The sequence below is a fragment of the Leopardus geoffroyi genome, chromosome E2 (genome assembly GCF_018350155.1).
Source record: "Leopardus geoffroyi isolate Oge1 chromosome E2, O.geoffroyi_Oge1_pat1.0, whole genome shotgun sequence".
NCBI classification, from domain to species: Eukaryota; Metazoa; Chordata; class Mammalia; order Carnivora; family Felidae; genus Leopardus; species Leopardus geoffroyi.
In genome coordinates this window covers 59,176,298-59,192,878 of record NC_059335.1, presented here as the reverse complement: position 1 = coordinate 59,192,878, position 16,581 = coordinate 59,176,298, and the positions used below count along the sequence as shown (strand labels likewise).

Here is a 16,581-nt window from a genome sequence, read left to right as displayed (position 1 = left end):
TTGTGGGCCCTGAGTCAGGGCTGGTCCTAGGCGACACAGGTGACCTCTGAGGCTAGGCCACAAAAGGCCTCCAGCTTCTGCCCTGGGCTGTCAGAACTCCCGGAGCCCTGAGCCACCTCGTGGGAAATCCGGCTTCCTCGTGGCCGCCATGCCGGAGCGACCCATTGGAGAGGCTGTGCGAAGACAGGGAGACGCCGTCTAGATGAGGCACGGAGCAGAGACCAGCGGTCCCTGCGAACCCTGCAGACTCATAGGCAGAGGAAAAGCCCTCCGTTGTCACAAGCCACTCAGTGTTAGAGTCGTTGATTCTGCAGCCATGCTACCGAGAACACCTGAAGGGTGAAGGACTCAAATCCGACCACGCAGCCGGCATCAGGGGCCCACGCTGCCGGCGCGAGGGTCGGATGGACGGCGTGTGCACAGCGTCCACGTGGCCCGGGTGCTATCACCCTGCCCCACGAAAGCGTGCAGCCACGGTCAGCACCGCGTCAGCTCCGTAAACCTCCCAGCACCTGGACGGGGCCAGAAGGGCTGGAGGCCTCAGCCACCGGGAGGCTGTGGGCGAGGCGAGAAGGTGGCAGGAACCAGGCCTTCGGGGGCTGCTCTGGGTTTCTCTCGGACCAGAGTCGGTAATTAAAACGTAACCGGATGCACATACGATTCACATGGAACAAGGCTTTGTTCAAGGTCACGGCAAATTGAAATCACCTGGCAGGAGGGCCAGGGCTGGGAAGGCGCCTGTCCCCGGACCGCGGACTGGGGCTCCAGCTCCGCCTCTACAGAAGTGAGCTGCAGCCGTGGGGACGAGGGGGTCCACGCCTGGAGAGGAGACGGAAAAGTCGGGATTCCAACCCAGAGTGAAAAGACACACAAGTTTGGGAGTGGCCAGGGGCAGAGAGGGCCTTGGTTCCTCGACAGGAGACTCCAGAGGGAGAGGCAAGATCGGGGAGCCCTGAAGGGCACCGCGGATCGACCTGGCAACACAGAGGCGCACCCTGGGAGCTCCCGCCAGGACCCAGGGCAGCCTGGGAACTGGGATTTTCTGGCCGCGTACTCTGGAGGCCAGGCCGCACCCCATCGTGCTGGGCAGTGGCTGCAGAGACAGAGGCCCAGCGACCCCACCGCCCCCTTAGCGTCCTGCCCTCCCGGGGGCAAACCAACCCCCAGGGCTCACACACTTGCCCCAGCCCTGTCGCTGTCGGAGGCCCTCTCCACTCACACCCAGATCTGTCTGCGAGCGGGCCTATTTCTTCAAATCAACTCTTTCAGGATGTAATTTACGTAAGATAGAAGGCGCCTGTCTTACGTGTGCAGCTTGATAAACTTGGACGCGTGTGTGCGGTCAGGTGAGCCCTGTCCCCGTTGAGATGTGGGACGTTCCATCACATCAGGGACCTGCACGGGCCCCCTTTGCCATCAGCCCCCACCGTCCCCATCCCTGGCCCCAGGCTCTCACTACTGCTTGGCTTTGCTTTGTCTAGAATCTCTTTCATCCTGAGACACAGTACCGGCCCTTGGGTGTCTGGCTTCCTCCCTCAGCACAGTCCCCGGGATGCCTCCTTCCGGCTGCGTGTGCCGTAGCTGGCCCCTCTTTACTGCTGAGTGCTACTCCACTGTGTGGACGTGCCCCGCTGTGTCTGTCCACTCCCCCGTGTGTGGACCCTGGGGCTCCTCCCGGCGTGGGTTGTTAGCAATGAGCAAGTGTTTGTGCAGGGACACAGGTCTTCATTCCCCTTGGGTGACTGCTCAGAGTGAAATGCTGGGCTGAATACCTGTGTGTTTAACTTCATGACAGATGGGGGGGGGAGGGTCTGCCGCCCTCGGCTCCCAAGTCCCCGTTCACCACTTTCACGACCCAGGGCTGGTTCGAGACCGGGACCTTTGCTCTCTGTGCGCTGCCTCCTCAAACCCATGACCTCGTCGGCTTAGTTTCCGAGGGTCTGGCTGGGAAGTGCCCGTGGGAAGTGACATGTTTGAACTGTGGGGCCTGAGCCTTCCCAAAGCCAAGGGCCCTTGTAATTCTCTGGCCTCCGTGGAGAGTCCAGAACATTTCATTCACCCGAACGAATCTCATCATTTCGTAAACCCATGAGGACCCTTTACTTCTGAGCAAGGACAGGAGTGTGAGAGACAGTGTGTCTGGAGGAAGAGTGTGCAGACGAGGGAGCTGGCACGACCAGGGTGGACATCCCGGCCTTCCCAGACAGTGGCTATTTGACCCTGGTGGGATTACTTGGCCCCAAGATGCTGGTCCGAAAACGGGAGTGAATGACCCCAGTCACCTTGTGGAGGAAAAGTGAAAACGTGCAGAGACCTCGAAAGCCAGCCGATGCTCAGCCCATTGTAGCTGTTGTTGGGGTTCGACGTGCTTCCCTTTCCAGCAGGCTCTTTCCTAATTAGCAACTAGAATGTGCCTTCACGTTCTCGTTCGGAGGCTACCTCGGCCACACAGGGCGGGACGGAGCTGGGTTCGGGACACTTGGGTGCACTCCGTTGGCTACCAAGAGGCCGTGGCTTAATCTTTAGATGGCATCCTGTCGCACTGTCCCAGCAGCGATCTCAGGAGACCGTCTGAGGAGGGAAGGAAGCAGGCGGGGGTGTGCAGGGGAACAGCAGAGCAGAGCAAGGGCGCGGGGGCCCCAGCCTGGCCCCCAGGAGCCCTGGAGCGTCCGCGGCACCCAGTCGCTCGGTGCACCCGGACTGTGGCACCTCTCACTCGCTGGCCGTGGGCCACAGACTGCCCTGATGGTGGGACGAGGCCCACGAGCCCCAGGCCCCTCCAGGTGAGGTGGCTCCAGCCATTCTGGAGAAGCAGCAGGTGCGTGCAGCCTCTGGAAGAAGGGCGCATGCAAGTAGACGTGGGACCCGGGGGTCAGGCAGGCCGCCAGCCACACCCAACGCCCGTGCCACAGACCCTAACGTAACTTCACAAAAGCAGAGGACCGTGTCGACCTCCTGTTGCTGCTGCAACTACCACCGGCTTGGCGGCTTCAAACAACGGAGATCCGCTCTCACACGGTTCTGGAGGTCAGCCGTCCGTCCGGCACCGGCTCTCCGGAGCTGAAGTTAAGGTGTTGGCCGGGCTGCCTTCCTTCTAGAGGCTCCGGGGAAGAATTCATTTCCTCTTCCTTTCCTTGCCTTTTCCCACGTTGAGCCGCCCACGTTGAGTGTGTTGGTAAGCGACACATCAAAGTGCTAGACCGTGGAGACTCTAGCCGGGAAGGAAAAAAAGGAAGGGCAGGAAGGGACTGACCGTCAGGAACGAAGAGGAGAAGTCAGGACACGGAAGCCTCAGCGAGGATGAGGGGTCCCTGCATCGGGGCTGGGGAGGTAGAAGAGCCTGTGGTCCTAGTGGGTGTCGGAACCGGTGATTGCAGACGTGGGGCCGATCCACAGTGACGGTGCCGGGAAGAGACACTACAGGGATGAGTGGCTTTGGTCGAGCGGAGACGAAGTCACAGACCGACAGGAGAATCCCAAGGTCGAGGGTTTGGGTGGGCTTCCCACGAGGCCGCCTGCCGCTCCCAGGGTGGACTCTGTTGGAGGACCCCGTGCAAACGCAGCCAAGATGTTTCCTGAAGCATGGAGGTCCACTGTCTTCTCCACAAACGGGTCCTTAGAGTGTAATCCCTGCCCTGTGACCATGGTTGGCGGTTTCCGTAAGTGGACAGGGGCGTTTAGGCTCCAGAAGCTCAGCCACCATGAAGCCTTACTTTCTCCTGGTTCTCGGTGCCACAGGGGCAGCCGGGGGCACGGCTTTGGACGAGCAGGTGGACAGGGTCGGTGCTGTCTCCCCCTTACTGGTTCTGCAGCTTTATGACACTCACAGAAGTCCTCTTGTCCCCCGCTTCCTCCCCTTAAAATAAGACAAGAAGAATACCCACGGCGTAGGATGATCATGATGGTTAAGAGAGAACATGTCATAAAAATGCGCCCCCCCCCCGGGGTGGATTTCTGTTCCTGCCTGTATCACACACACGATGAGAAACATGCTTTGCACCTCACCCCAGCATAACCAAAACCATGTTCTTGCCACTTCTGATGTGGTCTGGAATTCTCTATTCTATTCTAGTCTTGTTTATTCTATTCCATTTCATTAAAACACACACACACACACACACACACACACACACACACACACACACACTGCTTATGAGTCATTCAATTGATTTTACAATCCATTAGCCATAAGTGTTCCAGAACTGTGTTCCCCAAAGTTACCATTTTCTTGACAAGATTCACTTTTCCCTAAGTTCACATCTCCTGGCGGAGTGCCCGCTCTTCCCAGGTTGGCAGGGAGAAGCGGGTGGCTAGGGACATCCCAAATCCGGACCAAGTGGGTGAAAGGTGATAGCCCTAGAAAGCAGTCACTTTGTGTCGCGACTTCTTTTCATTCGTTCGGTTAATAAATGCAAATACTTTCTACGTTAAAGAAAGGGACACTCTGAGGACCACCCATTCTTGGAAGTCTAATTTAACAAGTGGCCCCGAACTAGCAGTCCTCAGCTTTGCAGCTCAGCAGGGCTACCCCCAGGGTCAGAGCTGGGTCACACCCTAGACCCATGGATTAAGTCAGAGCCCACGGGTGGGGTAGAGTCAGGAGGAGGGCTGGTTGTTTTTAAGGCTCCTGGTGATTCCCGTTGGCACGACAAGCGGGAAAGGCACTTAGGGGTCTGTTGAAAATGCAGGTTCTGACCATTCAGAGGGTCTGGGTGGGGCGGGGGCTACGTTTTCAGCAAGCTCCCAGGTGATGCCGTCAGCCCGGGGACCCCACCGTAAGCATCGGGGTCTTAGACCCTGGCTGAACACAAGAAGCTTTGGGGAGCTTTGAGACCCCACCCCGGACGAATTGTTTGTGAGTCTCTAGGAATCCAAAGGCGTCTGTATTTTTCGGATGCCCTACAGTTGGTTCTAACGTGCTTCAGTCAGAGCGGAGAGTGGCTATTCCAATGGGTACAAACACGCCCGGGAGCCCCCGGCTTTGAATCCCATCCCTGGCCGCGGGGCCTTGGGTGAGTCCCTGTGCTCTGTGAGCTTCAGTTTCCTCATCGGTGACAGGGGGGTGGTACGTGCGTCCTGGGGCCTTGACTGGGATTCAGGCTCGGTCAAGAGCTCTGGTGGCAGGTGGCCACCTGTTTTTACTCTCTGGGATGAGATACGTGAGGAACATCCCAAGAAGACTCTGTCCCCGTGGCACATGGAGCTCAGGCTGCAGAGGAGCAAAAGGACCCCTGGCAGCCTGGCCCACAGGCTGGGCAGGGCCTTGTGGAGAGGGTCCCTGTCCCCATAGCATCCCTGGGGTCCTCCCAGGCTCCGTCCCGGCTCTGCCACTCCCCCACCTCTGAATGTCCCAGGGCCTCCCCATCCAGGAAGGAAAAGGGTCTGTTAAACAATCAGTTCCTTCCTAACTTTGGGTTCAAAAGACTGAGGCTCAAACCCCAGGTCTGCTGTGTGACCTTGGGCAAGTAACTTAACCTCTCTGGGCTCCCTTCCTCATCCACATACGACAGGAACGATAAGACACAGCAGTCATTGTTGAGGATCGAAGGAGGCATTCTACGCACACAGTAAATAGTACGGCTAGAACTGTGCCAGGCTTTAATGAAACAGGTGTGACAGAATGGGCAGGAGGGGGGTGCAAGGCGGAGAAACTAGAACAACAATTTCACCTTTTGAGAAAAGAAAACAGCGAACTGCTCTCACGGAAATCTGTTTCCTAGCTGCGACAGGGCCGCCTTCCAGTCCCCTGTCTCAGTGGGAAGGCCCGCCCTCTCGAGCAACAAGTCCCGAAAACTGCACTCAGGGCTATCGGTGCCGAAATGGGCTCCCGGCCTCCGGGAAGTCAGGCTCAATCCAGTCTGACCGGACCCGGGGTGTTTTCCTGGGTGCTGGGGATTGTCTAGACGTGGCCTGGCCGTGTCCGAGCATGTGAAACAGGGCTGTGGGGCCTGACGGCTGTGCTTGGCAGTGGGCTGGGCCGAGTGCTTGGAGCCGGGACGGCAAGGATGACGAGGTGCTGAAATCTCCCCGAAGGCGTCGTATCAGATGGTCCGGCTGCCAGCTCTGGGCTCTGGGCTCCAAGCTTGGCAAGCACATCCTCAACAACCGATGGAGAGATAAGGCGGCGGACAGGACATGGGGCGAGGGAGTCATCCCTCCCCAAGTGAGCCAGCGTGGGAAATGGGAGGGTCCCCAATTACACTCACGTCTCTGCTCCAGGGGTGAGACCAACAGCCTAGTAATGAAGAGTGCGGTGCTGATGTCACGTGTAATGTGTGTGGACCTTGCTTACATCCTGACTTGAATAGATGATGGCTGGCTGGAGATGATAGATGATAGACGATAGGTAGATAGATAGATAGATAGATAGATAGATAGATAGATACAAATGGGTGGATACATAGATAACATCCACATATTGGATGGATGGAGGGAGGGAGGGAGGAAGGGAGGGATGGATGGAGGGAGGAAGGGAGGGATGGATGGAGGGAGGAAGGGAGGGAGGGAGGGATGGAGGGATGGATGGAGGAAGGGAGGGATGGATGGAGGGAGGAAGGGAGGGAGGGATGGATGGATGGATGGGCAGATGGATGGATGGGTGGATGGATGGAGGGAGAGAGGAAGGGAGGGATGATAGAGGGATGAAGGGAGGAAGGGAGGGATGGAGGGAGGAAGGGAGGGAGGAAGGGATAGATGGATGGATGGATGGATGGATGGATGGATGGATGGAGGAAGGGAGGGATGGATGGAGGGAGGAAGGGAGGGAGGGATGGATGGATGGATGGGCAGATGGATGGGTGGGTGGATGGATGGAGGGAGGGAGGAAGGGAGGGATGGAGGGAGGGATGGATGGATGAAGGGAGGAAGGGAGGGATGGATGGAGGAATGGATGGATAGAAGGATGGAGGGAGGAAGGGAGGGAGGGACGGATGGATGGATGGGCAGATGGATGGATGGGTGGATGGATGGAGGGAGAGAGGAAGGGAGGGATGATAGAGGGATGGAGGGAGGAAGGGAGGGATGGATGGAGGGATGGAGGGGTGGATGGATGGATAAAACAGGTAGATAGTGTGTAGACAAGGTAATGGATGATATCAACACAGATGATAGATGATGTAGATACACTTTTGGATGACATAGACAGATATAGATGAGGCCATTTGAAAATTCTGAGCAGTAACTGCACATTTTATTATTTTGAAGAGTTACTGTTTATTTTTAGGTGTCCAGAGAGTAGACTCAGACGGGGCCTGGCCGGTCAGCATCATTCAGGGAGATAAGGGGCACATGCTGAGGAGAGAACCTTCCACTTAACTCTGGCAAGTCTAGGATCTGAACAAATTAGCAGGGAAGAAGCAGATCAGACCAGATCATCATTGACTGCAGGGTTTGCTCTCTGCCAGGCCCTTGCCTTGGTGTCGGGGAACAAAGACCAGCGGCCTCGGGTCCCCCTGTCCAACACAGAACCCACCGGCCACGCAGGGCTATTTAAATTAAAATCATTAACACTGGATGAAAATAAACACTCGGCTCTTCAGTCACACCAGCCACATCTCGAGTGCTCCGATAACCACATGTGGCGACCACACGGGACGGTGTGGTTCTAGAACATTCCATGGTTGCAGAAAGTTCTCCTGGACGGCACTGTTGTGGGGACTGGAGGTCTGAGAACAGATGCAGCTGGTATGAGGGCAAGGAGCCAAGGGGTGTCGCCAGCACCACAAGTGAGGCCGATGGCGCTCTGCGTGCAGCGGGGTGGAGGGGAGCTGCCCCCGCCTCTGTTCCCCTCTGGGAGCCCAGAAACAGTCCCTGTGCTCCCAGAGCTGACCTCTAGGGTGGAGACTCGCATTAACGGGCTAACCTGCTTTATTCTTGCTAACCAGCCCACCAGCTTCCCACTGTTGACAAACTCCTGAGTTAGTCCCTCACTGTGTCACGGGGTGGGGGGTGGGGTTGGCGCGGGTCCGCGGCTGCTACCTCCGCTGCAGTACATTGTCTGTGCATGTCCTTTCGTGCCTCCCCGCGTCTCCGTTCCCGGACGCCCATCTCGCTGTACCCAGCACGCCAAGCCGGCAATGCCCCCGGTTGCCCTGCAGTCGGGGACAACCATAAACAGCCTTGAGCCTACAGCCCAGTTAAGGCTCACCCCTAACAGCTCGAGGTGCTTCCCCCAGCTGGCCGAGACCGGAGCCCCGACGCCCCGACTGTCTGCTGGCTGCTGCCCCCCGTCCCCCAGACAGGTGCAACTGAACCATTCCATGTCGACGTTTCGGTATTTGCCGGTGACAGAAGGAAACCAGGGACGGGCCTTTCCAAATGGGCCATGTGACTGTGGCGCTAAAATGGCATGTCTGGGGCCGGGGACGGCGCCTCTCTGGGGGAGGGCCACGTGTTTGCCCAGCGGGGACTCCATGCCCACATCTCAGGTTTCAGATGACCCTCAGATCTTGTCATTTTCGGAGGCTAGAGCCCCGAGAGGAAAAAAAGACACACCCTTAAATCCCACCACACTCCCACATTTTCTGTTTATGTTTCCAGACTTTCTCTCTTACAGATAGAAATTCATGAACGTAAGTGTGGGTGTGTATGTTTGTATGTTCTCTTATGTACGCGATTGTAAAAATGCTCTTTGGGACCCTCCCCCACCCACGTAATGTATCATGGTAACTTCTTGGCATCAGTAAAGGTAATAGCAATGTCATCCCTTTAATGGCTCTGCTATATTCCATTAGACGCATACATCGTATTTATTAAGCACGTGTGTCCTTTAAGAGCGTGTTTAACTACAGCAGACAACGGAAAACTCACTACAGCGGCTTTAAAAAATGAGATTTGGGGCTTCTGCGTGGCTCAGTCAGTTAAGCGCCTGATGCTTGATTTCCGTTCAGGTCATGATCTCACATTTCGTGGGATCAAGCCCCGAGTCGGGCTCTGTGCTGACAGCACGGAGCCTGCTTGGGATTCTCTTTCTCCCCCAACCCCACCCCCTGCCCCTCCCCTGGTCTCTTTCTCAAAATAAATAAATAAACTTCACATAAATAAATAATCAGGTTCATCTTCTCACAAGACCAGAAGGCTAGAGGAGACAGTGTGGTCCAGCACGGTTGGTAGACAGATCCCGTGTCTCTGTGGTTTTCTCTGCCACGCCTCATGAGACGCAGAGTGACTGCAGCTCCAGACATCATATCCATATTCAAGATAAAAAGAAGGGTGAAGGGGGAAATTTAGTGAAGACCAGAAAAGCATCCCATAAATCCTCCCAGAAGACTTGTTTTCATGCCCTCAGCCAAGAAGGGCTCCCCCAGCCTCTAGTGACTTCAAGACAGGTGGCGGGGGTGGGGGGGGGTGGGGGATTGGTGGGCTGCTAAAGCCTATTTGACCTGTGGCCTTTATAGTAGGAGATGGAAAGGGGACGCAGATTCCTGCATGGCTCAGCGGGCCATCTCTAGGGACCTGTCCAGGTTTTCGCCCTGAGACTCAAGCTGAAGAAGCGATACCTCTTGTCATGCGGAGGCTGGACGTTCCACAGGGGATGATGGGAAATACCCCTTGAGAGCTCAGCTGGGAGCCCTCGCCCACGGCATGGGGATCACGTTCCCCCATGGGAAGCTGGGGCCAGGGCAGGAAGTCAAGGCGGAATGCGGACACCCGGGCTACAGGGAGGCGTAGGGCTTGGACGGAGAGAGAGACCCCGCAGACAGCGGGAGCAGGGGCGTGAAGGCAGGGCTCCGGGAGGCCTCCAAGAACTGAAGCCACGTAAGATCGAGATGGTCCTTTTTCCTGGGTTTTGAGAAAACAATATGGCGACTCCAAAGGTCACATGGGCGACTTCTCACCATCCAGGGGAAGAAGGTGCTTCTCTTACCGTTCTGCTGTCTTAGACTGAGACTGTGTTCGTCCCGAGAGTCAAACAGGAAGAGGCACTCCCAAGTTCTGGGAGCCTCTGGCTACCCTGCCAGCACGTGGACGCTTGGCAAGGCTGAGCACGTCAGCCCATGTGCTGTGGGTAGATTAGGATTGTCCACGGGACCGAGAGATGGTGGCGGTGACATGAGTAGTTACCGCAGGCTCTGAACTGGCGGCTCATGCTCAAGGGGCCGTGGTTCACTTGTTCTGTGAGGACCATAGCAGCTGAAGGAAATGAGACATGGCCAAGAGTTTTGTTAAAAACAAAAAAACAGGGGCGCCTGGGTGGCGCAGTCGGTTAAGCGTCCGACTTCAGCCAGGTCACGATCTCGCGGTCCGTGAGTTCGAGCCCCGCGTCGGGCTCTGGGCTGACCGCTGGGAGCCTGGAGCCTGCTTCGGATTCTGTGTCTCCCTCTCTCTCTGCCCCTCCCCCGCTCACGCTCTGTCTCTCTCTTTCTCTCAAAAATAAATAATAACCATCGAAAAAAAGCTTTTAAAAACCCCAGCTGTGAATGTAGGTAGCCGTACAGGTGTCACACGTTACGTGGTAGGGTGTGGGATAAGGAAATCCATTTGGGAGTGCCCGCCGAGGGACGCAAACTTTGTGAGGGGCGTGACAGTTATGGCCAGTAAGTAGCTTTAAAGGAAGCCCCTATTCTCTGACTTAAAATTCTTCTTCAGGAAGTTTATCCTGAGAAACACTCTCCTAATAACCACGCAAGGATTTTCACCGTGGCTTCATCCGTGACAGCAAACCACTGGAAACAAGCCGAATGTTCGCCAGCAGGGGCTTGGTTACATAAACTACAACCCAAAGGAAAACCCTACAACCATTAAAGAGTGAAAGACCCGTGTGTAAGCATGGAGAATGCCCAAAGTCTGTCATTAAGTGAAAAAGAAGGAATAAAACAGTAAGGTCCATCCTCATTTTTTATTAAAAAGAAAGAAAAATAACATAAAGCTGGGCATTCACGTAAATAGCCTCCAAAATCTCTTCACGTGATGATCCTGAAAGCGGGAACCGACCCTCCCTACGTTATAAATGTAATATTATTTTTAAAACTTTAAAACCTATGTTGCTCGTTTATTTAAGAACATGTTTAAATAAAATATAAGAAGTGGATAAAAAATAATTAGCATGAAATTACAGTTTAAAATCCCGGAAAGTGACTTGAATGAACACTTTAAGAAGTAAAATCTGCTATACATCTGTAATGCTTCAACTTTTTGCAAATACATATTAATTTTCATTAATTAACTTTTTAATTAATTAAAATAATTAGTTTTGCTGTTGGGGTGGAGGGAAGTATTTTAAATAAAGTAAACTACCAAAGCGTTTTTTTGAAACTCAGCTGCTAATTCTGTGTAGAAGTTTGGAGAGTTTATTTTATTATTAAGAGTTTATTTTACTATTATTCTCCTGGATGCAGGTTTCCTCTCTGCTAACAATAAGACATGGCAAATATTTGCATTCTCTTCACTTTGCAGAGAGCAGGAAGGATACCCCAGACACCCTCTCTAAGTGCTTTGAATCCAGTTTAAGTAAAGAAGTGTACCAAGTTTACCAGAGTCAATAACCTATGTGCCACGTTGCTTTCTAATTCCTTTTTGTGGAAAGTGATTAAGCAGCTCTGGTAGGAGCCTCTCCTGGGCTGCAGCGGGGCACCTTCTCACTGTGTCCTCGCAGGGTGAAAGGGGCTGGGAGCCCTGTGGGGTCCCTGTCACGAGAGCAGTCATCCCATTTGTGATGGCCCCATCCCCACCGCCTAATCATCTCTCAAAGGCCCCAGGCCCTAATACCACCCCTTTGAGACTCGGGATTTCAACATGGGAATCTGGGAGGATACAGCATTCACACCATAACCCCATCTGTTACCTCCGCTTTCCCATCTGTTGGCTCTACTGACAGTCAGAAACTGCCCTCATGGAGGCAGGATGGCTGCTAAGCTCCTGCCTTGCATCCTATCTCCTTAAGCTCCCCCAGGCAAACAGAGAAATTCCTTACCCAGTGGTCCATGACCACTGAGTCTCTTTGATTTAAATGGGTTCATATCCGTCCCTGACCCCAGCCCTCTGGCAGGAGGCGTATGAGCTAATCGTCTCGTTGCCCAGCCTGAATCCCCAGGCCACTTCTGGACACAAACATAAAGCAGCTGACCCAAAGGGAATGGACTGAGTGTAGGGGAGGGATGGCGCCCAGATGGAGTACAGACCCCGAGCAGGCAAAGGCACAGATGTCAGTCCTGTCCGTGGGGCAGGGCCCCACCACGCGGCACCCCCTCCCATCTTGGGGCACACATTCACCTCCGGTGGTGTTAGAAGCGTTTGCCGGATGTCGCCTGGGGGCTAGACGACAGATCCAGGATTCTCCCGGCTCCCGGCTGCAGAGCTCTGTCTGCTGCATGCGTGCCGCCCATGGGAAACTCTCCTGTGACCTTCGGAAGGCAGAAGCCACTCCCACTTGGCTGGCAGCCTCAGAGGATTCGCGGGCTTTGGCACATGGGAGTTTCTGTGACGGTCCCTGTGTTCCCTTGCCATTCTGGGCAGCAGCACCAACCTGTTGAGTCTTTGAATTGCACTTAGGGTAACAAACCCGAAGGCTGGGTCCAGCCTCTCCTGATTCCACACACCCCCCCGCTCCCCGGGGTTTCCGGAGGCTTTGAAAACACCCAGTTCCCTACACTGAGTCCCTGTCTTTGAAATACTTGGAGTGGCTTGTTTTCCTAACCAGATTCCGACTGTAACGTTGCACTTTGGTGGAAGATTTTGAGAAGCCCTAATGTATCCAAAGTTCTCTTTTTCTGTTGAGAAAACCGAGGCCTGCTCTGTTTGCCAGCTTGCAGGCTTTCTAAGTACCACGTCACCAGCCACATGTGGCCACTGAACTTTCAGTGAGTTAAATTGTATGGGTTTCAAAACCCAGTCCCTCCGTTGCTCTCCCCAATGTGGCCCGCAGCTGCCCAAGCAGAGAGCACTCACGTGGGATACATAGAACATTTCCATTATCACGGAAGGTTCTGGACAGTGCTGCTTCTAGGCACTCGTCGCATAAATCTCTACCCCTAACGACGTTAATTTCCTTCTTCATAAGCAGTAGCACGAGAAAAACAACTTAGTTGAGACCATTTGTATGACAAACGAAGAAACAGAGGCCAGATTCAAAGAGTGGCTCAAGGTTACCAGGGACTCAGTGAGCCCCAATCCTACTTCCCTTCTGTGACTTGAGTCACCGTCATTCAGACCAAAAATGTGTATGTTCGTGGGGCACCTACCTGGCCGGCTCAGTTGGGGGAGCGTGCGACTCTCGATGTCAGGGTTGTAAGAGCCCCACGCTGGGTGTAGAGACGACCTAAAAATAAGATCTTAGGGGCACCTGGGTGGCTGAGTCAGGTAAGTGCCCAACTTCGGCTCAGGTCATGATCTCATGATTCATGAGTTCGAGCCCCACATTGGGCTCTGAGCTGACAGCTCGGAGCCTGGAGCCTGCTTGGGATTCTGCTTGGGATTCTGTCTCCCTCTCTCTCTGCCCCTCCCATACACACTCTCTGTCTCTTTCTCTCTCAAAAGAATGTTTACTGTGTACATTCATGTGAATATAACACTAATGTTCAAAAGAGTGGTAAGAGGGGAAAAAAGCAGGCAGATATTCTTACGAATAACCCATCAGCCTTGACTTTGCAATGGACTCAACCAGCTGCTTTTCATAGAAATTGGTGCTAGTTTTTTTTTTTTTTTTTTTTTTTTTTTTCCCAAATTAGACCACATTTTGCGCCGGATTCAGATCCCAAGATTCTAAATGGAACGTTAAAAGTGACCTGTGTTGACTTGTTCTCAAAGAGCCGGGGAATCACAGCCAACGTTCATTCTGTGAATCGCAAGACACGTCTGTTTTCTGCAAGTTGGTCACTTGGGGGATAATATCCCTTTCTGATAAAAAGGACTTAACTGGGAGAATTTTTTCCAATCACTGTGGGAACGTGTTTTCTTGCAAAGAGCCACGAGGATTGTAGAGGCCAGACTAGTTTCTCAGGAAACGTTTCCTCCTTGTGTCTTCCTGGAAAGAACGTGCCAGCGCTGACCACCTGGGTGTCCGGGGGGAGGCTGAAGAATCGTCCAGAGACGCCGTGTCTGTGGTCTCTGAAATGAAAGTTGCAAAACGAGAGAGAACACTGAACAGAAGCAAATGTGCTTTTCCTCAACACAAGGTTTCCTCCCCCAGAACGGCATCAGACTGTCGGAAGCTGGGCACCGTTCCAAAGGTTAGAGACAGGGCCAAAACACATCATTTTAGCTTTCTCGGATGGCCGTTTCTGTCTCTGAAATGTTAAATCCCGTCTCCCCACAGTTGCAACAGTCCATCCCTCAAGCGCAGCCCGGCGGGGAAGCTCTTAGCTCTTTGGTCTCTGGACGCGGGAGACTGAGAGACGAAAACCGCCAACAGGTAGGTGCCCCCCAAGGCCGTGCCGCTGCCCGTGGCCTCCCCGAGAAGGCTTTGCTCCCAGAGACCCACTGACTCTGGCCCCAAACTGCCTGAGTGGGAAGCAAGGTGGTGGAGGGGTACTGGGGCACAGCAGGGCCTGCTCCCACACGCCGGCTTCGCCCGGACAGGCTCCGAGGTGCAGGGGAAGTGTGTCCGGTGGGAGTGTCGAGTGCAGAGGTGCCCCTGGGCCGCCGTTTGCCGGCCTGGTATCGACAGTACCTGCAGTCTGGTCCAGTGTTTTAGGATTTGCTCTCTGACTCGCACAGCAAACCCTGCCCGTCTCTCACAGTCATAGGAAGGTCCACGTGCCTGCCCGGCGAGAGGGAGCAGAAGCCCAAGCGGAGGGCACTGATCTGGGGGGAGTTTGGAGCTAAGCATACCCTTCCTCCAGCCACTGGAGTTGGGGGGGCTTCCTGGGGGGCCTTGAAGGCCACCTGTACTGAGGCAGGGGCTGCCCAAGAGCCCGCATCCTGTCCAGGAAGAGCAACCCCCTCCCACCCCAGAGCAGCCTGCAGCCAACTGTGAACTAGAATCAGGGGCTAAATACCTCCTTGCCCAGTGGATGGGGTGACTCCAAGGCATGTTCTAGAATCTCTGAAGGCCCCCGGTGTTGCTGAATCCAGTGCCCTCAGCAGTCACCCCCTCATGAATGCACGTCTGTTGCCCCTGTCCCTTCCTTGCCTCACTTCCCCACTTCCCTACCAGTGCTTCCTGGGGCCATGCCCAATCCTTGCCTCAGGCTCTGCTTCTGGGGAACCCAAGTTCAGACACATATCTTATGATTGAAGGGATGTTGGGACAGTTCTGTCTTCCCTACAATATCTGCTGTCATAGGCCTATCTCTTACTACTGAATTACGTCACTAGAGATTCATGCCTGTGGGATTTCAAGATCGGGGTCTGGTCATTTGCTCCGGCAATCCCCCTTCTGGGTACACCCAAAAGAAATGAAAGCAGGGTCTCAAAGAGATTTTCGCACCGCCCACGTTCGTAGCGGCGTTATTCGCAATAGCCAAAAGGTAGAAGAAACCAGCATCCATTGACAGATGAGTGGATAAGCAACATGTGGCCTTCCCATGCAACGGAATATCATTTAGCCTTAAAGAGGAAGGGAATTCTGTCACCTGCTACAAGCTGGGTGGACCTTAAGGACATCATGTTCAGTGAAAGAAGCCGGTCACAAAGAGGACAAGAATCACACCTGGTTCCACTAATACGAAATCCCTACAGACAGAGGGAAGGTGGTGGGTGCCAGGGGCTGGGGTGGGGAGAATGGGGGGTCAGTGCTTAATGGGGACAGAGTTTCTGTTTGGGATGACGGGAAAGTTCCGGAGATGGATGGTTGCACGGTAGTGTGAAGGTATTAGCACCGCCGAACCGCACACTTAAAAATGGTGAAGACGGTAAATTTTGTTTCGTACGTATTTTACCAAAATGTATCCAAGTCTAAGAAACTGAGGCGCCTGGGTGGCTCGGTGAGTTAAGCATCTGACCTTTGATTTGAGCTCAGGTCATGGTCTCACGGTTCAGGAGTTCGAGCCCCGCATCTGGCTCCGCACTGACAGTGTTTGGCATTCTCTCTCTGCCTCTCTCTGCCCCTCCCTGCTCATGTTCCCTCTCTCTCTCTCTCTCTCTCTGTCTCTCTCTCTCTCTCTCAAAAATAAATGAACTGTAAAAACATAAAATAAAATAATAAAAATACTGAAAGCCTAAGGAACTAAGACTGAGGTCTGGAAATAGACAGACCACGGCGGAGGCATCCCTTCCGCACCAGGAATGTGGTGGCGAGGGACACATCCCGGCCACTGGTCACCACGGCACAGGCCCTGGGTGACCTCTGGGGCTCCCTCGACCTCCTCTCCCGTCACAAAGCCCCACCGGTCCCCCGCTCACCTACGTCCCACGCGCTCTGGGCCCCTCGGGAGACCACCGCTGCCGTAGGGTGTGCTGGGCCCGCCCACACTTTCCCACACGTCCCCGGAGCTCAAGGCCGAGGCCCCTGCATCTCGGAGATTCCCGCGTGACCCGCAGGCTGTCTTCACAGGCACAGACACACTCACACCCCCCCCCCCACACACACACACACCCTCGCTCACTGGACCCTCCTGTAAACTGACTCACCTTCGCTGGACAAGACCCCCTTTACGAGCAACTTCATGTCCCCCGTACCAATGGAAAGCCCAGCGTAGAGCCAGC

General features: G+C 54.5%; 1 long non-coding RNA gene across 1 annotated transcript in view; it reads left to right on the top strand.

Annotated features, from left to right (window-relative positions):
• The window catches only part of LOC123577739, a 126,530-nt gene extending 111,031 nt beyond the window's left edge, over positions 1 to 15,499 (top strand). Inside the window, exon 3 of the long non-coding RNA XR_006702055.1 lies at positions 14,252 to 15,499. This is a non-coding gene — a long non-coding RNA (uncharacterized LOC123577739). The remainder of the gene's footprint in view (positions 1 to 14,251) is intronic.
• Positions 15,500 to 16,581: the final 1,082 nt, after the last annotated feature.